Raw genomic sequence first — 25,251 nt, forward strand, 5'->3', positions numbered from 1 at the left:
TTCTGCCAATTCCAAACCTGATTCTTTTTTTGAGTAAAGTGCTGAATGAATTTCAGCTTAAATAGAATTTTCATTCAGTCCCAGGACCATTATTACGTGTATTTTGGTAACGTCAACTCATCTTCCTGTGTCTTCTTTTCTATAAAGATCCAGATAATGTGGGTCTCTTCTCTGGTTATGCAAGGATAAGAAAATATTGAGAATACAAAAGGGTTTGGGCATTATCCATTCTGTGTTGGACGGGAGGTTTATCATAAATAACAGATAAAGGTTTTTCAATCAGGAGGTGATTGAGCGCTGTACCAGGCTCCCCAGGGAAGTGACCATGGTACCAAGCCTGACAGAGTTCAAGAAGCATTTGGACAATGCTCTCAGGTACATGGTGAGATTCTTGAGGTGGCCTGCACAAGGACAGGACATCTGCACCAGGACAGCTTGAGGTGTTGGACTCAATGATCATTATGGGTTTCTTCCAACTCGGTTTATTCTAGGATTCTAGGACTAATCCTCAGTGTATCTCGGCAAAGCAATGCTGCTTTCACTGACAAAGCAATTGGATGGTGCTTGCACAATAAATATTGGCTTACTTGTTCATGAGGTTTGATTGATGTCCAGGAGTCTGAAAGGTACTAACACACCACTATTAGTAGTCTGTTGTGATAAATCAAGTGTCAGTCTGCACGAGCTGCTGTTTAACATCCCACCTGATTGAATTCTTAGGCATATAAAGATGTTCCGCTCCAAGCAGTTTGAAGGGCAGTAAACTTGTTTAGGGGTAAAAGACTCGTGTTCACATCCCTGTGGCACATGTCTGTTCATCTGTTGGCTAGTCACCAGTGAGCCCCTGTTAGATCCTCCTCGGACACAAACTCATGCACACAAACATCCATCCCAGCAGAATGTTCAACCTCCACCAGGCTAACCCAAAGCTATCATCTTTCTTGCCAAATAATGTTTGCATATTTCCACCTAACATAACAGTTCCAGAGAAGACCCATAAAAGAACTTGGTGATCTCTGTAGGAAATGTTTGAATCTTTCATGTGTTACATGGATGTACTAATCTGTGGGCTGTTGATTATTTGCAGAGGGAGTTTCTTTCCATTTTCCAATCAGGAAAAAGAGTACCTCTCTTGGGACAAAAACCCCAACATTAAAAACCTGGATATGGCTCTTTTTTTGTTGTTGTTTTTTTGCAGTCTCTATCTACTTCCCTGTAAAGCAGTAGGGTACACCATGATCACAGCATTCAGGGTCACAGAACACATCTCCAATTCCAGCTGGAAAACACAGGCCAATGGACAAATATTTTTAATATTCATTGAAATCTTCCTGTGAACTGACTAATTTTATGTGTTCAGTAAGATTTTCTGGAAAGTTCAAGGAAGAAATTCCAGGCATCACAAGGAAAACTAATGGCAAATATAGGGGTAAAATTACCTCAGATCCCACACCAGGTTTGAAGTTCAGTCTCTGGCTTATTTCCCCTTGGCAGCAATACAGATGCATTTTGGCAATGTAAATTTTAGCTGTACTGTGCAGGCAGGGAACTTATAGGCAACAAATAGTTCAGAACAAGTACCTGACAGGAATTCAAAACTGGCTGTTTTGATTTGCAACAACCTTTTGACTGTGCTCATCTTGTCTTGAACCATCACTAGCACTGGTGAGTTTTTTCCCCCACCTGAAAACAAATAAACCTAGAAAATACTCTTTACAGCCTCCTCAGTTCTCCACTACGGCTGACAACCATGACTTGTGCAGTTCTCCTGAATTGTGGCTCAGGGTGACTGTAAAGACAAGGAAAGTGTGTGAGCAGTGGATGTTTAGCTCAAAACTTGTATAGCTGTTCTACAGTGTCACAAATACCACCTGCTTTCTCCCTTGGGATCAAGACCAGATGGACAGCGGCTTCTACTGAGCAGAGTTAATACTTTATGTAGCTAATCAACTCTTGAACTTTTTCTGCCTGAGAAAAAAACATTAGAGAGAAGGAAATGCCTGGTTAGGCCTCATTAAACAGTTGCTGCCAGGCACTGTAAGATCATAGATAATGAGGACCTTACTTTTCAAGGAGTTGAGTGTTTAATTCTTTCTGCATTTCTGGTCCAAGGATTGGTGCAAATATCACCCATCTGGAGTTTTTCTAATGGCTGCAAAGAAAGTGTGCATCTGATTTTATCTTCAGACTGGTTTATGACCCTTTTCCTACCCATACTCTTGTCAATAGAATCCTCTTTCTTGGTTGTTTTTTGTCCAAACTGCTGGGTTGGGCTTTTTCTTTCTAGCATATAGCTCACATTGACATGAAAAAAATCTGAAAACTGCTACAATACACAGATTTTGCTTACCCAAGGTTAAATTTATCTCTTTAAGTATTATTTTTGAGGTCTAGCTATCGGTTCTTCCTTCTGAATCAATTCAAAGATAGATATTTCCTCTCTGTTTTTTGTCTCCTTTATCTTGCAAGACTTTTCAGTCCTTCAAAAATATGTGTGTTTCTGCTATGTACTCATTGAATAAAAAAGAGCTACAAAAAGTGCTGAGATATGCATTCAAGGAAAAGGTTTAATAAATCTTTCTAAAGTGAATGGAAGAACGTATTGATATGAACTCTTCAAAATCTGTATTTGCCATCAGAAGAATGAACTCTTTAGGAAGAAAACACTTGTTGGCACGTAGTGGTGGTAGACGCATTAAGGTTTAATGCCTATTCTAAAATGTGGGCTATCAATAAATAAAATAACATCTGTCAATCCACCATCCTTAAAATTAGCACTGGATACCTTTCCAAATGTTATGGCTGACAGAGAGTTTAGTTGGAGAAGGAACCAGAAGCGCTTTCTCTACATGATCAATTACTTTTTGAACTGATCGACTTACTGTTGTTATCCTCACATTAGTGTCTCTAGTCTTGTTTCCTTTGAATAATTCAGAATTTGAACTGTGTGTTTCTCTGTTTTCAGTCTGTCTAGATACCCAGACTTTGGTAATCTCTGTATTACCACTCGTGGATCTTTAAATGCACTCTTGTGTTTCAGAGTCATTTCAGAGGCGTTGAGGTTTGCCAGTATCTCATTCAAAGAACAGTTATCTACTATCTGCTGCTGTAAAACAGGAAGGACAGTACTGTGGTGGGTTGACCCTGCTGGGAATTCTCTTTCCCCTCTCCCGTCCTTTAAGCTTTTTCCTCTGACCAGACCCAGTATGTTAAAACCCTTTGGACAGTTTGGATCAGCTGTGCCCCTTCCCAAGATCTTGCCCAGCCCCAGCCCACTGGTGAGGGGGGCAATGCTGGAGAGGCAGCTCTGGGGCTGTGCCAGTGCTGCTCAGCACCTGCCAGAACAAGGGTGTGTCACCAGCACCTTTCTGCCCACCTAAATTAAGTACAGCACTGGGAGGGCTGCTATGGGGAAAATTAACTCCATCCTACCCCTGACCCAATAGGAGTTTTTGAAGGTATATCATTGCTGTTCTGACTGTCTACACCTTGGATTTCTTAATGTTGACACGTGATCCTGAAAATGCGCACCTTCTCTTGAGAAATCCAGATGATTGTTTGACAGGCAGATGGGAAGAATTTGATGGGAAAATGTCTAGAAGGAATAATTCATCAGGAAAGACTGAAGTACTAAATGACAGTTAAAAGGGAAGAGGATGAGCCCTTTTTCTACTTGAAGAAAAATCTGTGAGCAGGAAGCTACTGCAATAGGTACAGACATAAATAAAAATAAAAGAGCCTCTTAGTCACCACGTCCATTTCCTTATTTTAATAAACTGAGATCAGTAGCTTAAAAGGTTTTGGAAGGATCATGCTGAAGATCAGAGAAACAGTGCTTGTACCAAATGCTAGCATGTGTCTCTGTGGATATAGCACATCTATTTCTGTTAGGTTCTGTTGCTCCATATTTTGGACACATTCCCATTTAAGACCACAGCTAAATACACTGCACTGAAGCAATCCACAGTAATGTTAATTATAGACTCCAGTACTGCAATGTTTATTTCTAAAAACAACAAAGATGTCAGCATGATCATTTTATATTTCAGTTGCAAGTCTAATCAGAATTAGTCTGTTTTCTTTCAAATTCTCTCTGTTTTCCTCCCTCTCCTCCTCCCTGGCCACAGAGATCCACTTCTAATCATCATGCAACAGAAAGAAAAATGCAGAATTTCCTTCAAGAGAGCTTTTGTTTTAATGATGTGTCTCTGTTTTACTAAAATGCAGTGCTCTCAGGATCCAGCACTAATAGGTGGTCACAATTAAGCAAGAGCTAAATTCACCCACAGAACATTTCAAGATTATACAATCCCAATAGTCTTCTTGAAAAACTCTTGAAAATATTAACTTAGGAGTATCATAGGCATGCATAGTATATAATGGTTCAAGAAGCATGTAGCAAAAACTGGTTCTTCAAAGATTAATTTCAGGGCAAACAAGCTGGGAAATCAAAGTGAATGAGAGACAAAGACAGACAGAACTCATACAAATTTTAGAAAACTATTATGCAAATCTGGAAATATAGACTAAACCAAGAATGGGGCCAGTGTAGAGAAGGCAGAACCAGGCTCTGTTGAGTAGCATCCAGTGATGTGACAAGAGACAATGGGCATGAACTGAAGCAGAGGACATTTCCTCTGAAATGTCCTGTGCTTCAGGAAACACTTTTCACTTTGAGATAGACCAAGAACTGGCACAAGTTTTCCAGGGAGGATGTGGAGTCTCTGTCCTTGGAGACATCCAAAAGGCATCTGAATATGGTCCTGGGCAATCTGCTCTAGGCAGTCTTCCTCAAGCAAGGGGCTGTACAAGGTGACCTCCAAAGGTCTCTTCCACCTTCTGCCTCTCTGATCCTCAGATGCTACAACAGATTGAACAGCATGAAAGTAGTGCAAGATTTCTGATGTTCAATTTTTAGCTTCTCTCCCAGGTTGGTGAGTAAAGTTTTTACTTAGAAAGTGTTATTTAGTTTGGGGTAATTTTTATACTGTGTATTGGCATGAAGAACAGTGCTTAGCTGTCTGAATTTAACAGTAGTACCATTAGTTTACAATACAGAATAGGCTATATATTGTGGTAATGCTAATATTTGCTAGTTTTGTGTTTGTTTTGTTCCACTACAACATTGTAATTGTGTTCATTCATTATGTTTGTCAACAACTTTTGTTTTAAATTCGTCCTATATGCTCAGCTCTTCAAAGGTTATTTTGGGAAGGCGAACCATATTATTCTAGGTGTTGTACCTATATATATGCAAAGACCTGAATTTTCAAAATCCCCTTTTATTCATTTTAGTCTAATTCTTTCTTCTCACATGTTTGGTTGTTTGGGTTTTTTTCCCCAAAAGCTCTCTGTTCAATATACAGAATATTAATGCAAATTACATTCTGTGTAAAGAAGAAGGTTTTTTGGGCTTCAGCACTCCTAGAATGTCAGCAAGCAATTGGGCATACAGGCAACCTATTTTGCCATTAGAGAAATAATTTTTTCACATGTTGTCTCTTTCTTTCACTTTTTTACCCATTTTATTCCCAGAGATCTCTAGCCTATCCATCTGCAAATTTTCCTGCATTTATTCTTAAAATAAATCACTGGTTAATTTTCCTTGAGCAGTAAGAGAAGAAAACAAACACATGAAACAAAATTCCATTTCTTCCTGATATCATCTGATATCATCTTCTAACCAGTCTTTCTTAGTGACTAACTGTGCTTTTTCTTAAAATTCATTATGACTTTCCTTTCCCTTGAAAGTCTCTTTTCTCAGCTTCCCTGTGTTTTGAAGACCTTTTCTCTCCTCAATATCTTTTTGTTTTCTCCTTATTGTAAGGATTCCTATAATATGAATCCCACTGAAAACTGATTTTCCAAAGGAAAAAGAGAATAAGAGTATTGGACCGCCTTTTTCTGTTACAATCTTTGGCCCTACTGCCCCTTGAGTTCACATGAGGACAGCACAAGAATCAGATGTTCCCCAATTAGTGCACTGAAAATTTTGTGGAGCCATAGCCATGATCATGAAGATATTATGGTAATGTTTCTTGCTGATTCTTTTATGTTTAGAGCAATTATTACATTTTCTTTTAAGGGGAATATTTCAGCAAACTGGGTTTTTTAAGCTGGCTTTGCTATAAATGGAATCTGTGTTTAGCTTAAAAGAAATTAAGCAAATGGTACTAAAGTTCATGTGTAAGATGGCAGCAGCTATTCACCCCCTAGCTTTTACAATTGTTCTTTTTCAGTTTCTTCAATTCAGGTTTTGCTATTGCTAAGACAGAATTTTTATTTTCTGAAAATATTCTATTTTCCACCTATAATGGCAGTCCTTCTAGTTCTTTTACTAAGTAGGAATTTAGACAGCTCAAATCCTATCATGAATTGATTAATCAGGTTTACAACCCAGACAGAAAAAATGTAGCCTTTATTTGATTTGTGTGTGGCTTAATCTATAGTGTCTTCACTCAGTAATTTTTTATTTCCGTCTCTATTGCTTGTGCTTCTGGTGTTTCTGCCCAGTAAAGAATTTATATCTGCATAGTTATGTTTTATCTGCCTTTTTAATTGCACTGGTAGCTCAAGCAGAACTCCATACATTTAGTTTCATTAGTAAGCATCACAAGCTACTACAAACAACTGTTATCTGTGATCCTGAGGCAAATTTTATTATAAAAGAATTCTGAAGCCCTTCAATCTCAGCTTTTCTAATTTGTCATATGTGATCCCTCTGTATCCTACAGATCACTTCAGCAATTTTTACTAAAATAGCACTGCTGAATTTCTAAGATTTCAAATATAGACAAAAATCACAATCTTTTTTCTTAATTTAGAAAAAAAGTATGTTAATCTCTCCATCTTTATTAAGTTTGCCCCTTTTTTGAGATTTCTGATTTATTTTAGGCAATGTGAGATTTTACATCTTGTTTCTTCTTTCTCTTTTTGACAAATACCAAGATTTTTTTTCTTCTTAAACTAAGGAGTTCTGCAAGATTCTGAATATATGGAATACCCTGAACATCATCAAATGCTCAAAACATATTGCTATTTAGAATTCTATTTACTGGGAACAAAAAGATTTTGTTTTGGGTTTTTTTTGGTAGTTTGGGGTTTTGGTTGTTTTGTTTTGTTTTGTGATCTTTTTTCCACAAAGGAAGAAGGAGAAAGTACTCCATGATGGCTTGGTAGCTGAAGACACCTTCCTTTCAAGAAAAAGGCTGCAGAAAGAAAGCTGATTTGTGCTGAGTAAAACCAGCATAAAAAAAAAAAAAGCCTGGTAGTGGTGTAACTCATGATGCAACCCATGCCTTCCTCATGTATAACTTCTGCAATTTACTGCACTTCAAAGTCTAAGTTCTGCACCCTTAATTATACCACCTGGCAACTGGGCCAGGATTAAATCTCCTTCTCCACTGTATCATTCCAAAAGGGTATACAAGTCCTGCAAAAGCTCTGTAAAAGAAAGTTTGCTCAGAAGTTTTTGGAGGGCCTCTTGGGCACAGATTTCTGAAAGTAAGACAAAGCTCCTCAGCGATGGGTGACATCCTGATAGCTGGAAGAGCTGGGGCAAGGAGATTGACCTTAGAATATTTCTGGTGCATTTTAGTTTTGTGCTTCTCTTTATGATTTGCAGAGCATCAAATTTCCTTTTTGGTCACAAATTTGTAGCTTTATTTTTTTTTAATGTTTTTAGCACTTAAAGAACATCAGCCCTCAAAAAACACATTGCTGCCTGCACTGCAAGCTGCAGCTTCTAAGGAACAAGCAAGTAACCAGCAGACACGTCATGGATCACATTGGCTAAAAATGGAAGTGAACCTGCCCAATATCGTTAACAGTGGTATAAATGATATCTAAAATGGTCAGAAGGGAACCTTTCCATTATGTAATGGCTCAAAAAATATTTCCCAACAGTGTCATGTTTCTCTTTGCTTACATATTTTGCATACTCCCTTTATTAATTTAATTAAATGGATTTCTAGTAGTAGTGGACTAATTTCACAGACACACTATGAAGAGCTACTCAGAAAATTTTCACCTAAATGTTTTTGCTGAAAGATGTTATTTCACTTTTTTTTCTTTTCCTGACTCATATTGATTTATAAGATTTTGATGGAATGTCTTCTGAAAATTACTTTCTGGATGTTTCAGGAAAGGGAATATATTTTCAGATTTTAAAATGTATGAAAAAGGGTAATGTTTTCAGCAGTCTTTGATCTGCAGCGTGAGTTTCAAGGACAGTCCTGGTTAAAGAACAGAAAAAGTATTGGTTTTACTTGGAAACTCTGCATGTAAGATTTCAAACGTACTGTTTTCTCTAAATACTAAAGCCACTATGACAGCCTAATGTGACTGTAGAAAAGTGTATGCTTTCTGCTCTGAAAGGAGAATCAAGTTTTTTTATATACCCTAAATTTGACTATAAGTTCTTCAAATCCTCTTGAGGTTACTGAAAATTGACGAGTAGAGGAACCAGTTTAATTTCTACCGTAATTTTTAAATATTTCTACCTTAATTTTTAAATAAAAATATTTAAAATTTAGATTAGATTAATAGCAAATAAAATTTATTTCCTTGCACTGTTTCTCTTGATCCTGAACTTCAGGGGCTTCAATGACCTGTGAAAGATCAGCAATTAATCTGATCACATACACTAGTCAATCATTACAGCAGATTTTTCCAAAACATGCTTTGTGATCAAGGAGTAATTATTTCCTCCAAAAAATCCTGGACAGGAAATCAGACCATTCAATGGAGTCTCTCAGCTATAAAATCTGTCCTATATTTTAAAGGAAACTCTAAACAGAGTGTTAATAAGACATATAAATAGGGCTTTACTGATTTCTTTCTGAACATAAGGCTTTGGAATGCTGTCAAACACTTGAAAATGCAGGAATAAATATACTCCTTCTTCATTATTTTTAGACACTTCTCAGATCCTTAAGTAATAAAAAACACATGCCACAGTATGTGCTCAAACTGTGCCAAGTACTTTACCAAGCAATGGCAGAGCAAGTTCCTGCATAGTAGTTGGGCCAGTCATTTCAGATCATTTCAACATTAATTGACAGAATGTAGATTAACTAGAAAAAACTCTCAAACGCATTATTAATTCCTTGAATCATTGCAATGTGAGAAATTCTTCACATAACTTTCACACCCAGTCAGACTCTCTTTTTTTTTCCCTCTAAGAAAAGTTGCGATGCAATCAACAGTAGGTGCCTGATTCAAAATGCTTATGGATATTCGCCCCAAATGAAATAATTCAGCAATATCTGCTTTCTATAAATGCACTACTGAGTTAGTTTACTAGCAGAAGCATTTGCAAAAACTAGTGGTTTAAGTCAAGTGTTTGAGAGACTGTTTTCAATGTAATATTGATTTTAGAATTACTTAGAATTGGGGTTTTAGCATGTATTCTCTTCTAATCCATTCAGTGAACAGAAAACATAGTCCTGATTTCCAATAAAGGTTCAGGTTTTCAGAATTAATTACTTGTATAAAACTTGCTTATGAATTTTTACAAAAATTATTCAATAAAAATTTTTAAGTCTTGAAATAATTACAAAATTTTCTAAGCCAGTGTTCTCACATTCAGTGACTGGCAGCATGTGCTATCCTAAATTCCCAAAACATTGTCATAAATTCCCAAATGCTCTCTTCTGGTTATTGAATCAAGTTATATTTCATGGGATTAAAATTAAAATCTATTTTATTAATTGCCAGATCTACCTGTCTCTTGATCTGGCATTGAAAGAAGCAAGGGGCAGCTGCTTTTGTGTGGGAACAGAGGACATGGTCTGGAAAAACACACAGAAATGGAACAAAACAGAGGTTTATCATCTCCTCCACAGGACAGGAGTATAACAATACATTAATTCTGCTTTTTCACACTTTCTCCTCCTTTATTCAATATTTCCTCATGCCCTGAGAGAAGAGTGGGCTGTGGCACTGACACAGTCTGAGGATGTCTCTGTGTGTCAGAAAAGCCTTCCAGAAGCTGACCTGTCACTCTGCAGAGTTTCTTATCCCCCATGGTGCCCACAAGTCAGGAGCATCTCTGATGCTGTTTCCGTGCAGGGACAGGTAACATTTTAAAGATCTTTGATACTCTCAGAGTCATGGAAATGCAGATAAACAGGTCAGTCTTTAGTCCTGTCTCCTCTGCCTGACAAGCACACATGCAAAATTATTCAGTCACAGCTGAGCAAAGCTGAGAAGGGTACAGTAAAAATAGTACAGTAAAAATCAGATTCTATGTCCATAATTAATAAATTTATTTTGGGGCCAGTAGTGCACAAGGAAGGTGACGTACAATTTTGATTATTTATCAAAGGCAGATTTGTTGTTTGTCTTTGTCCCTGAATTGTCACAATATTGAGGGATGCTGTACAAGCAAATTTTAAATGAGAAACTTAATTTTATAAAGGCTGAAAATTAATCTAGAAAGGCAGCTATTCTCTGCATCATAAAGGACAGGCTGATGGAAAATCATTAAGTCACTGTGGGATGCTGAAAAGAGTAGTCACTAATGATTGAACTATGAAATCAAGAACACTATTGTATAGTTGTTACATAATTTATGTAGTTAAAATCACAAAATGTTGCTGATACTCCCAAACAAATCAAGCAAATTCTATTATTGTTGATCACTCAGTTCATTAATAACAAGCATATCATTTAAAACATAAGTTTTAACAGCCTTAATGAAAGGTTGTGCTGTGTTTGAAGTTTCATTAAATTTTCCATGTTTTATTTTGCATAGGTGAAATTCTGGCTACCAATATTTACACTTCACAGAGAACTTCTAATTCGGATTTTTGGTTTGAACTCACCTTCATTTTTTTGAGCACCTGTCAAAATGCTGGAGGCTGACATCAAGCTATGTTACTTTTCTGTGTTTGCTTCCTTAACAGAGTATTTCTTCTACTTGCCAAAATCACCTGCAGGCAATGTACTCTAGTGTCCCTTCTCTTTCTCCTTTGCTTGCTAGTCATTATACTTAGAGAATTTAGCTGCTTCAGCTCCCATTGCAACTTCATTTCTCCTCCTTGCCACGACAAGTAAAACTAAAATCTAATTTTACCTATTAAAAAAATTATAACTGCACACCTGCATTTTTTTTCTTGCAATTTAAACCAGTCCATTAAATAAATTGAAAGAAAAAAAAGTCTAGTACTCTTGAGATCTTACATCTCTTGTAAAATGTCTGAAGAATCATATCTTTTTGGTACAAAATTGTCTTTTGCACAGAGAAGTGAGTGAAGAGAAAAAGTCCAAGCATCAATCTTGAATTGTGTTCATCTGTATATTCTTCACTCTTTTTTTCTCTCACCTAATTTTCATTTTGATTACTCCAACTGTTTTGATTATGAGTAGTAGAGTTACACAGAACTGTGAAGTCAAAAATTTCCTTCAAATCCCTGGGAAAAATAAATGGCCTAAAAGAGGAGTAGCAGGGAATTCATGTTATGGATTAGAAAAACCAAATCCTTTTATTCACTCATGGAAATTCAAGGCCTGTAATTACATCCTGATCCTAGCTAGTTTCCCTTGCTCATTTATTTCTAGTCTGCTCAGAATCCGTTTCTAATGATGATTGGAGCTCTTCGCATGGTAACATATTAAGAGACAAACCAAAGAGATAATTCCTAGGTAAAACTGACCAAAATTGTAATAGTTAATACAAAACCCCAGAAAAAGAATAAATTAAATCCCAGAAAAAGATTAAATTAAATCCCAGTAAAAGAAAGATCTATGACAGCCCAAAAAGTGTTTATCTCTTGTTTAACACAGATGAAAAACACAATGGTTAGGTGTAGTCTGGGAAGAAACAGTGATAAGAAACTCAAAAAGAATAAATCGCAGAGCTAGAATTCTTTCATGATTTTTTTCTCCCTAGAAATCAAATGCTGTGTCTGAAGCCTCTTTTGACTTTTTGAGAGTAATTAAACGGAAGAGATTTATTCACTGTTGTCCATATGGTTGTAGGAATTGAAGTAAGCAAAAAGGTCAAGAAATTAGGTACTTTTCATGAATGATGTTAATTTAATTTTCAGTAAGAACTATAAGAAAGAGATACCAAAAGGATGAACTCTTGGAAAAGTGATCCCTGTGGGAGCTAGTTAGCCCTGGTGCTTTAGGGTGCTTTTGTTTAAGCCTTTATCTTACTTGTACATTGTCACACCCTGTGAATCCTCCATGCTGCTCTTTTTTATCTTTTCCAGAAGATAAATTGGCAGAAGTTTGTATAGTTTCATTTCCATCTAACATACTTCAGAGAAAAAGGCAACCTTACTTACAAGAAATACTCTGCTTTGTTCTGCTTCAGATAGAATTAGGTAAAATGAAGCAAGGAAGAAAATGCAACTAGGTTGAATTTATATCAGTCAGACAGAGTAGAGGCAAGTGCCCTACTAGTTGGATCAGTCCTCTATCCTGCTACAGTCCATTAATTAAGTTGATTCAATGATGATCAAATTCATTTTACTTCCAACAGAATACAGATGTCCAGGGAAAACAAATTTTAAAAAATAGATAAAATCCAATAGAAATTCTGTTAACAAGGACAGAAAGGTAACCTATTATATTTATCCAGCTACTTTTGTGTCTGTTTTGAAATTCAATTGAATACAGATAAGAGAAGTTGTTGAAACAGAGAGGTCCTACAGGCCAGAGTCCTGACTGTGGATATGTACATACACTGGGGCCTGCATTCAGGTTTCCCAGAGAGACACATTCCTGATCTACTGCACACACTTTCCAAATAGCAAGTACTGACTGAAATAAGAAAATAGCATTTTTAAATATTTTGTTGCTCAGACTACCTGAGGAGAATATAGAGAGCAGGTAATCAGGGAGGAAAAAAACACATAGGACCAAAGATGTTGGAAGAATTGCAGTGATGAAGGGAAAATAAATCCAGAAGAATATGAAATATTTAAAATGGAAGAATCTCTTGTTTGTGTTTTTTTTTTTCTTTAGGAAAGAGGCTGAATTTCATTGTCCTAGTTTAAAATATATCATCCAAACTCTCACTAGACTTCTGCTTCCTTCCATTGAATAATTTTTGGTTTAAACATGCGCACAACAGATTCATATTCCATGGTCCACAACAGCCATTAGATTAAAATGCTTATAGGGCAAATTTATAGTGAATTATTAAAAAACATTTTCCTAGAAATGGAGAGAAGGTGGAGTACAGCAATAACTGATGGCAAGTTGCAAACTCTGAAGAGCTCTGTATTCCTTCCAGGAATGTTGCAGACCACTTTAGTGTATTGCATGGTTTCAAGTCTTCAAGAGCCATGGAAGGATGAAGGGAAATGACATTAAAGTGAAACTGTCCTTGTTGACCTACTGTCCTTAAGTTTGAAAGTACTCCCCCTTGTTTAGTTTCAGAATGATCTTATAAAAAGTCCATCTCCATCTTTCTTGTAGATTCCCTTCAGGTACTCAAAGGCCCCAATTAGCTCTCTCTGAAGACTTCTTTTTTTCAGGCTGAACAACCCCAAGTTTCTTAACTTTCCTCACAGGGAAGGCATTCCACCCCTCTAATAATTTTGGTGGCCTCCTCTGGACTTGCTCATGCAGTTCCGCTTTGGTCTGGTGCTGTGCCCCCAGAGCTGACGCAGCCCTGCAGGTGGGGTCTCAGCAGAGCAGAGCAGAGGGGCAGAATCCCCTCCCTGCCCTGCTGCCCACAGGGCTCTGGATGCAGCCCAGGACACAGCTGGTTTTCTGGGCTGTGATTGCTCATGGCTTGGTCATGGTGGGTTTTTCATCCCCCAAAACTCCCAAGACCTTCCGGGCAGGGCCAATCTTGATCTGTTCATTCCCCAACCTGGATTGATACTAGGGATTGTCCTGACCCAGGTGCAGCACTTTGTACTTGGTCTTGTAAAACCTCATCAAATTCCATGGGCCCACATCTCCAGCTTGTCCAGGTCCCTTTGGATGACATGCCAATGCTTCAGGTGTGTCAACAGCACCACCCATCTTGGGGGCCGTCTGCAAATCTGCTGAGGGTGCAGTTTATCCCTTTGTCTTATGTCACTGATGAAGATATTAAATAACTCTGGTCCCAGTACAGACCCTTGAGGGCAGCACTTGTCACTGACATCCATTGGGACTCTGAGTCCTTGACCACAACCCTCTGGATGAGACCATCCAACCAATTTCTCATCCATATAGCAGTTCACCCATCAAACGCCAATTTGCCAATTCAGAGAGTAGGATGTTGCGGAGGACAGTATCAAAGGTTTTACAGAAGTCCAGGATATCCCCAGCCTTTCTCTTATCCACTGATGGTGTCACTCCATTATAGAAGGCCACTGAGTTGGCCAGGCAAGACTTCCCTTGGTGAAGCTGTGCTGGCTGTCCCAAATCATCTCCCTGTCTTCCACAAGCCTTAGCACAGTTTCTAGGAGGATTTGTTCCAAGATCTTCCCAGGCACAGACATGAGGCTGACTGGTTGATTGTTCCTAGTTCTCCTTTCTACCCTTTTAAAAGATGGGCACAATATTTCCCCTTTTCGCTCTCCTGAGACCTCACTGGACTGCCATGAGCTTTCAAACATCATGGAGAGTGGGTTGGCCCCTACAGCTGCCATTTCCCTCAGGACTCTGGGGTGCATCTCACCGGGTCCCACTGACTTATCTACATTCAGGTTCCTCAGGTGGTCACCAATCTGATCTTTTCTTACAGTGGGAGGGACTTTGCTCCCCAAGTCCCCATCCTTCTGTCCATCCACTTGAGAAGTGTGGGAAGAGAGGATATCACTGAAGCATGAGACAAAAATATTGTTGAGTATCTCAGCTTTTTCCTCATCCTTGTTACCAGTTTTACAGCCTTGTTCAAGAGGGGCCATTGCTCCTTCTTTGACCTTCCTTTTCTGATTAACTTACCCACAGAAACCCTTCTTGGTATTCCTTGTGTTCCTTGCCAAGTTCAGCTCCAGCTTTGCCTTGGTCTTTCGGACCCCATCCCTGCACAACTGTGCCTCATGTCTACACTTTTCCCAGGACATTTGTCCTAGCTTCAGTGCCTGTCCCTTTGCTTCTTTCCTTTCGGTTTCTCCAGCAGGTCCCTACTCAGACGTGCTGGTCTCTTTCCTTCCTTGCTCAATGTGTTCCTGGGGATTGTCAGCTCCTGCACTCCCTGGAAGATTTCCTCAAAGATTTGTCAGCTCTGTTCCACTCCCTTGTATCTGAGGGCAGCCTCCCAGAAGATCCCACTGATTATCTCTCTGTAAAGCTGGAAACCTGCTTTCCTAAGGTTCAGGGACCTAATTTTACACCTCGGCTGACCCATATCTCTCAGGACTTCAGACTCCACCAGTGCATGATCACTGCAGCCCTGGCTGCTCCAATCTTGGTGTCCCCAGTTTGCTCACTGGCACTGGTGACCCTCAGCTCCAGCAATGCAACCCCTCCAGTAGAGCTGTCCATCACCTGGGTCAAGAAGTTGTGCTCCACGCATTCCAGCATCCCCTGGATTGTCTGCAGCTCACAATGCTTCTTTTTCACCAGATGTTGGGATAGTTGAAGTTCCCCAGCAGGACAAGGGCCTGTGAACAGGCTTCTCCTGTCACTGGAGCAGGAAGGCCTCATCCATAGGCTCCCCTTGGGCAGGCAGCCTGTAGTGGATGCTGACCACAAGGTTCCCTTTTTTACCTGGTCTCTGATTCTTAGCACAGGCTTTAAATCAGCTCAAGGCTGTTCTTCAGACACAATTTTCCACACTCAATCCCACTCTTGATGAGGAGGGCAACGCTTCTGCCTCTCCTTTGTCTCCTGTCCCTTCTGAATAACCTGTACTCATTGATAGTCACACTCATGCCATTCATCCCACCAAGTTTCAGTTGTGGCAAAAAGGTCACACTTTCTAGCAACATGGTGTCTTCCAACTGATTGTTTGTTGGCCATGTGCATTGGTGTAGAGGCACCTCAGCTGGGCTGTCAATCATGTCACCTTCCTAGAAGAACACACCTTAATTCCTTTGAAATAATCCTCTGGTGTTTCCCTGTAGGCACCTATTACCCCAGGAGTCCCCAGGTCATGTCCATAAGATTGCAAGTGTGCTCCAGGGAGGCCAGCACAGGTCAGAGTAAGCAGGGCGTAGCTGCACCTTGCTGGGTGTCAGTTTCACTCCCAACACTGGTATGCCACTCATAGGCTTATCTCTGCCAAGGCTGATGTTATCTCCTTCCCCTTCAAACCTAGTTTAAAGCCCTCTCAATCAACCCTGCTACTCACAGGCTAGAATCCTTTCCCCTCTTTTAGACAGGTGAACTTCATCTCTCTCCAGTTTTCCTGGTGCTGTATGAGCCAGCACATGATCAAAAAACCCAATATTCAACTGATGGCCAGTTCATTCAACCAGTCTTTAGACCATGTGTTTATCAGATAGTCTCTCCTATTCCTTTTGGCATTCTTCCCTGATACCAAAGGAGTTAAGAAAACCACCTGTACTCCTGTCCCTTCAACAATTGCTCCAGCGCTCTGAAGTCCTTTTTGGTTGTCCTAGATCTCCTCTCATCTAGTTTATCACTGCTGACCTGGAGAACCAGCAGAGTGTAAAATTCAGAGGGCTGAATTAGTCCAAGTCTCCTGGTGACATTTCTTGCTTACTTCTGCCTTAGTCAAATCATGTGATCATCCGTGAGTATCTTGGGCCAGAATAACCAGCTCCTCTTGTCAAGGGATAGGTGAAGATGCCACAGGTTTAAATCCTAATATTAATTAAGACTGGACTCTTCTTCAATATTCTAAGTAAGTGTTAAGCAGAAAATAGTCTCTATATATAGTTTGATCAGAAAATAAATGCCATGATGCAGAAAAGTTTTTATGAAAGTTTAATTTTGATATGGCTCAATAAAATCATGTCTACCATTTTTCCAAAGGAAAAAAACAAATAGACAATTATTATAAATTGAATTATGTTATAATCATGAAATTTCAATCAATCTCCTCTTATTTACTTTCCAATCCTATCCCAGACATTCCTCATAACCTTTTCAGGGTCTTAAGGATGAAATTCAACACTAAATCTTACCATTCACTCAGACTTCCTCCTCAATTGCTTCTCCCAATTTTTGTCTCTTTCCTTTTAGTTTCACCCTTCCAGATCCATGTTTTTGTTTGCTTATTTTTTTCTCCCCAACATTCCCTCTAAATCTCAGGGGCAGACTGTAAGCATTGCTGAGAGAAACATTCCCATTGTTTGAAATACTTAAAGTGACTGCTCATTAGTGGTAGCTGTTTTCACAATCTGGCCAGTGTGGTTTATCTTGGTTTCTTTTATAAGAAAAGCTAGTGATTTTATCTCTACAGCCCACATTAGTCCTCAGTTTATTATTTCTCCAGAGAGAAGGAGGGCAAGAGAAAGACCCTGAGTGCCTCTTCCATTCCCTGTTAAATAAAACCTTTAGGCTTCTGACATAACAGTGGGATTCAGCCGATAAAATACAGTGGCTTACATCTGAAATAGTTGTACTTTTTTGCCCAGTGGAAAAAAAAAAACCATTTTCAGGGCACAACTCATCCCATCAAAGTAAACTTCTGAAATGGATCAGATGAATCTCATCTTTAACATCAGCAGTTATCCAGAGGCTCTATTTTGATTAAGTGGCCTCAATCATTAACATTTTTCCTGATGTTTCTTGCTTTAAACATTCTCATTAATAAGTAAAAAAACTCTGATACAGAGTAACTTACTAATTCTCATTAGTAAGTTACTCTGTATCAGAGAAAGTTTCCTTATTTCCATATAAGAACTTTGTCTCCTCTGTAACACTCAAATTTTCACAGGGAGTAACAATAGAAAGTAAAAATTGTACATGCTGTGCGGGTATATAATCAGATCAGTCTCATGTCCTCTTAAATGCTGAAGAGCAGAGTAGTAAAAAAAAGTGTAGTAAAAACAAATCTACCAGCCTGGATCACAGCAAACTGCTATGATATAAAAAAGAAAATAAGGGATTGCATTTGAGTACCAGTATTCTTTTATTGTCTTGACATCCTAAACTTTTACATAATATCTTGAAAGCTGAAACACTCCAGCTCAAATACAAATATTTCTGTTTGGAAAAATTCTTGGGTGCTTCATATGAGTTGTATTACAAAAGCTTCATATGCCAACTCATGCTCCATATACTATGACAACTCACAATCTTTCCTGTGATTAATACTTAGAAATATGTAGAAATCTTTCAGCTTTGGAAGCTGAAGTCCCACTGGGGAATCCAGAGCCCATGAGAGAAGAAGGACATGATGTAACTGAACAGTAGCTCAGGTGAGTCACTACTGAAGCATATCCAGCTATATTATTTTGTTGTGGAGACATGCTCTTTTTTTCACTTAAAAGTAAATTGAAATTTCAAAGGAAAGACACTTCATTAAAAATTATGCATGAAAACATGGAGCCTAGTTCTCCATAATAAACAATTCTGATTGACTGCTATAAATCCACCATAATTAATAATTTACCTACAAGATTATCTTAACACTTTAGAAAAGCCTGACCATACATTGGAGAGCGAAGTAAAGCATTGAATTTTTATATGAAGTTGTCTTTAAATTAAGTTTTGTCATCATATATTTGCTACCTGTTCATCTGGAAGTTTTTACACTTTCTTTTCCTTTTTTGCTTTGGTATTTTAGTGGATACTGATGTTGGAGGAGATGTCACAGGGTAGAAAATGTACTGGTATTACAAAAAGAACATTTAGTACAAGGAGTACATTAAACACAACTGACTTTTGATCCCCAGGCTGTCAACATAACACACCCTCACAGAACTTCCATTAAAGAGGAGGTATCACCACCAAAATATTAAAGCTCCCTATGTACTCCTCAGTCCACAATTCAAATTGAAAACTATCCATAAACCGTCATGCATCAAGAAAAAGAGCAACTGAAAAATGTTATCCAAAGTTTGTTACAATGATTCTTTACCAAGAGCACTTTATTTTATTGAAACACTTCTACACACAGGTTTTGCTGAGAAGCTGTAAGGACTGACTGGTAGTATTATCCAATGTTACTTGACCACAGCCCAGTAGGTTCCCATTGATCTGCTTGTAAATGTCAATGACCGCCCTGTGGGAAACCAGAATAAAAACTCTCCAGACACAATAGGAAGCCTTTCTCCTTTTCATAGCTTCAGAAGCATATCCATAATCAATGAATATTTAGAAATTACCAAAGAAAAAAAATCTGATTATTTGGATGAAGTTCCAGTTTGTTGAAAGACACTATATAAGGCAAACGGTATCAACTATGCATCCTTCCTTTGCTCCCATAGGTAAGGCTGAACATGAAGCATATCTTCACAAAGATTTTTATGTTCCACAAAAAATATTTTCTGAAATGAAGAAACAACAGCAGGAAGTAAACATTATTGGGAATATTTTCAGAAATAAGACTTACAAGGAAAAGGTGAATGTCAACCAAGTCATTATGTATAACTAGAACAGAAATTATTATTCTGTTTTTTCACAGATGCCAGTTTCATCTCGTGCTATGTTGTGAGTCTTTTCAGTTCAACTGACTAATCAAAAGCCAGGTTAACAGCTGGCATAAGCAGTATTCCTATGAAAGAGATTGATGTGTTTCATAGTGCTTGATATATCATGAATTGTCAGCAGCTTGGTGAGGACTCCTCACATGTAAAGGGTCAAAGGAGTTGTCTCTTCTGTGAGCTCAGTTTCAAAGTGCAAATCCATGTATAATTTTATATTCTTTCCAGTAGAGAGAGAGAGACATGAGGGGCTGAGAATGAATGTTTAACCTACATACAATCAAGGTACCCAAGGGAATTTTTTTGTATTTTCCTAATTAGGTCAGGATCTCATTAAAAATTACTTCTACCTTCTCATTAATGTACATTAGAAGACTTTCGGCCTGCACTTTAGGTAAACAAACAGGCTGTCTATTTTGGAAAATCTAGTTTGGAGGGGAGATGAAATATTTTGTTTGTTTTGGATTCAGGAAGTATAAAGACTGGGACTTTGCTGTACTGAAGACATGTGCTTCCATGAGATTCTCTGTCTCCAAAATAGGTTGTTGTCATAAATATAATTCTGTATAAATAGATTTGCATCCTCTCATTGAATTACCTGGCTAACTATCTTGGTTTAGGTTGTATTGTTTTGTCAGCAAATAAGCACTGAAATCCTGGGGACTGCAAAGGTATTTTTTGTATTTGTTTAACTGCCTTAATCTAGGCATCAAACTTTGCCCTCCTGGAAGTTTAACATTGGTAATAAATAGGGAGAAGAAAAGAAACAGAAGGCATATATCTAAATTAATGTTCAAAGACAGGAGAACATAAGTAACTCAAAGTAATTCAAACCTGTACCAGTTAGCCTAGCAATAATTTATAGTCAGTCAGACCAACAATCTGCATTGCCCATTGCCTGCTATAATTTTTGATTTCTCTTATTGCCAAGATTTTCAAAGTATAAAGTCTTCACAAAGAATAGGAATATGATAGCAAAGTCATTTCACACAGGTTAATAGAGCTGCTTAATACTATAGTTTGTATCCTTTTGCATCATTAAAAAACTGAGGATTTTATTTCCACAATTCACCCAAGAAAGTTGCTTTTATTCTCTCTCTGAGGGGAATTCACATTATGACACAGTCTGAAGTTGCATTCATCACTCTGCATTCACAGCACGCTGTCATACCAATCCTCCCCTCCAGCACTAAGAATAAAAATGATAATGCTTAGGAATTAATCACTCAAATTACTTACTCAGAAGAAGTACTGCCAACCAAAACCATCTCTCTTGCATCAGGTTTGCCTATGTTTTGAGTGACCTAACAGGGACTCTCACTTGAACTTGGGTCCAGCACAGTCTGAAAGTCAAAGACAAATGACACTTTGTGCTTCAAAGGGAAATGGCTGCAGAGAGAAACCAAGACAAATAGCCCAGGGAGTATTACAATCTTTCGAGCAATCCCAATTCACTCTGAGAATATTTACTCTTCTTTTTTTTTCTAATAAATATTCCTTCCCACACTTGTCATTATGCCATAAAAGATCTCACAGTTCTTTTTTTTAGAACATATGGTCCTTTTGCTACCTACTCTTTCTCTAAAGCTCCATTTGGAAATGATGCATAAATACATCCTGTTTTTCTCAGCTAGAAGAGTCACCCGGCTCAATACTCTTCTTTATTAACACCTTTTCACTTGTTGTTGCAGTTGAATGCATGAGAGGAGATATAACATTTTCATTTCATATCAGCAAGTGAGAGGTTGGGTGTTTTTTTAATTTCCTCACCAAATGCCAAGATGTCATGATGCTGTTAAAATCAGCATGCTAAGATTTCAGCTCTAGATCTCATTAATCCATCTCAGTCCCACTTCTATTTAAATACTTCCTTAACATTTTAGAAACTAACACAATTACAATTTAAAATGAGACAAACAGGGAAAATCAAAGCTTTATTACCACAAAGTATGATTATACAATAAATTCAAAGTGGTTTTAAAAAAATGCTGGAATCATAAATACAAAGAAAGGGAAGAGGAGTCTTTGCACCCTCAGGATTTGTATATTTTAACTATTCCAGTTCTTACTAACAACTGTGATAGGTAATGATTCACCTTTTTTTTTTTTGAATATAGCTTCCCTAATGATATGCAAATGAACAAGCTTCTGACAAAAGCATTCAATAAAATCATATTTAGGATCTGGCTTAAAATTGTGTCCATCAAAAAAACCAAGAATAGCTCAGCATTAAAAATATGTAACATTCAACAGAGCAAGCATTAGTACCTTCCCAAGGTAAGTGGTGATATTTTGTGTCACCACATCTCAAGTTCTGAATCTAACTGGTGGTTTGAACTCTAAGATCAGTAAGAGCTCTTTTGTAAGTGTTGTCTTTGTTTAATCATGGGCGTCAACTGGAGAACCCTGTTCCTGGTCAGCAGCTAAGATACATTAATTTCAGATTTATCTCTCAGCATTTTCACGAGACAATGTTTTTTAAACTGCTGTTGCAAACACAAGACCTTCCACTGACTGATCATATTTCTGTAGGAGGATAAACCAGAAGCTCTATCAGACTCCATTATTGAAGTTCTGCTCTTGTAGCGTGGGAATAAGAGAGCACAAACCTTCTTTCCTCTCCACTCAAATTCACCAGAATGGGCTCACTTCAGAAAAGCATTTCAGCTTCACTTATTAGGGCTTTCAAGAGCCATGCATTCCTCTGGAAATGTTCTGAGCAGGTCTCTCTTACAAAAAGTTGATCTTTTATTTTTAATTTACAGAAACTTTTTAAAATGTGTCATAGCCACTCCGCTGTAAATTTAGACACAGAAAGACTTTTTATTTCTTTGTGTATTATCAGGCACATTGACATCTATAGAAGTGAAGGGAGACGACCCATCCTGTGATTCGGCATCGAACTCCAATTTATTGATCTACCAGCCACTTTTTATAACAGTGTTAATTAAGCTTATACATATTGCAAAACCCAAGCTCATCATAGGTCACAGATTACACATTAACCCCTCCTTTTGTTTTCAATACCTGTGGTTTGTTATTGAATCCAAGATTTATTTTCTCACCCTGTTATGAAAGTTCTCAAGGCCTCCATGTTTGTCAACTTTTGCTTTCCCAAAACTTATCCAAGGACAAGATATTTACTTGTTATTAAAAACAACCTGAGAACTTCTGCTGTTTACATAAACGTGCCTGAGAACTTTTGTTGTTTACAGAAACAGGCTGTGAGAATTTGCTCCTCACAGCTGCCTTTTACTTTTCCATCAGCTGTATATGATTATGGCATGTCTGAACAAAACTCTATAAGCCATTTCTGAGCAAAATTGTCCAACAGACATCTGCATTTAAATACAAAGGCTATTATGCATGATACTTCTTTATGCACGTGTCCTTGTGTTACTGTGCAAAAACTACTTAACTGAACCCTCTGTAAAATAGTTAATCTTCTATGTGGGGCTTTTTCTTCTCAGAGCCAATGCAAATCTTATGGTCAGTGTCAGTGCCTGAGCCCTCAGTGTCTTTTTCCAGAGTAAGACATCAGCCCAGACATCACCATTATTTTAAGGAACTGATGGTTCAGAAGACTGCATATTTGGTAAGTAATTGACAGGAGGCACTAAGAGAGGCTCTTACCAGAGGAGAGCATGTTTCTGAAACTGTAAAAGCCACCACTGCCCTGATAGGTGAGCTATTCAGCAAGCTAGCAGATCATATGCTTTTTTTAGTTATTTAATATTTCTCTTATAGTTTCACATCCAGAGTTTCACATGTATTTTTCTGTTAGCATGTAGGACGAGTATTTTCAATAGTGAATCCTTCTGAAGAGAATGTTGTCTGATTTATGTAACTGGGCCAACAGCTGAAATTACTAAATATTTGCTGACAACACTGTAGTCTTTGATGCATTAATGTGTCCTTGTCCTGTACTTGTGGTTTGTGTACATGTGTCTCTCAAGAGCCAGTCTATCCCTAGGGCTAGAAAACTGAGGGGCAGACACCTTTTTCAAGTCTGAATAAATAACTGATGAATATCTAAAAGAAAAACAGTTGTACTTCACATTTATATGTATGAGCTCTACATTCTTAAAAATATCTCTGCATTCATGAAGTTTAAGAATCCTAAGAATTGCACCAAGGACATTATGACAAGTTATTTTCCAGAGCTGCTAACCATTATTTACAGTTTTAGTTGCGGCACTTAGTCAAAAAATAAAGGATTTCTTTTAAAATGTACTAGGAAAAATATACAATTTAAAATATAATATGACTCTGGCATCATTGACAAAATTTCATGCTGAAAACTGTATGGGCATCTAGCAACCTGTGCTAATGAGCTGGAGTTAGTATTTTTCCACAGTATACTACATTAGCAGGGTGCTGAAGGGTCATGTAGAATTTATATGATCTGCATAAATTATGGAAAATTAATACACTTTTGGAAAAATACAAGCAATTTTATAAGTGATATTGAATATTTGGCATTTCTTTTCTGCTTCTTCTGCTATTGTATTTTTGAAGAAAGAAGCAAGTGTAAATGATGTTTGCTAGATTCCTTCTTATAGTCTCACTGAAAGCCATTGTATTATACACAACTATAAACAAATAAAGATGACTTTTTACAATACTAATATAAAACAGACTGGAAACTATTCCAGTGTATTGAGAAAAATGAGAGCTTGCTTCATGCAAATAATCTAGTTGAAGCAGTGACTGAAACAAATACAGATATAACAGTGTCGCTGCAGGAGAGAGTAGAGGCAACACACTGCCTTATTTCTCCAGTGAGTTTGGCTAAATGTCATTAGCAGACAAACTCTTTTGTTCACACAGATTAATTACTCACAGGTTTCTTTTGTATTGTAGTACCTGAAGCTGAAGCTGGCAATGCCCATCTAGAGAACCAAATGTCTCCTCTCATTGCAAGTACATATCAAAGAAAACATTGCTACTAATTTTTTGTTGTTGTTGTTAAATAACTACCATTCTTTTAGGTATTTTTAAGAAAAAGCAAATTAAATCTAAATGTTCTGTTTTCTGGTAATAGAAGTTGGGGAGGAGGTTAAAAACCTTGTCCCAAATTATCATCAAATTGTCCTTTTTTTCATGCATTACTGCTGCACACATAAACTGGCTGTGCAGACCCTGTCCTTCCACCAGAGAACACACAGTGTCCATACTCACCCACTTTCCAATCTTGGTCACATATCCTTGCTGTCTCTGCACTGCCTAGACCACTTTACAATCAAGACGTTCTCATTTGGCTTAAGCAGGAAAAGTCTTCAGCAATTTCCCAAAAGACTCCACTGTGATTCTCGGCTGAGATCCTGTCAGACCCGTTACCTGCTCCTGCTCAGGAGGGTCTGTTGAACTGCTGCATTACAAAAGCCTATGTTAAATTTAGGATATCTCCAAAACAGTGAGTTAAAGTGACTACTCACAAACTGTTCAACAGGGAACTCCTGATGTTAGGGTTATTTCCCTGGCATATACCACTGTTGCAGTTATCAGTGCAGATGTTCTGATCCCATACAGATACCACTTTTCTCGATAGGCTGTGACATCAGGTCTTGAAGTCTGACCATGAGAGAAGTGGGAGATGCTCACAGAGATGACAGCAGCCTTCTAATTTAGAACTGAGATCTGGTGTTTCTGAGAGAGAGTCACCCAAGGAAACAGAAGACTGCTCAAGATTCATACCAGGTGAAAAAAAGGAAAGGTCAATCAATGATGGAACCCAAAT

Source organism: Ammospiza nelsoni, chromosome Z (genome assembly GCF_027579445.1).
Source record: "Ammospiza nelsoni isolate bAmmNel1 chromosome Z, bAmmNel1.pri, whole genome shotgun sequence".
Taxonomy (NCBI): Eukaryota; Metazoa; Chordata; class Aves; order Passeriformes; family Passerellidae; genus Ammospiza; species Ammospiza nelsoni.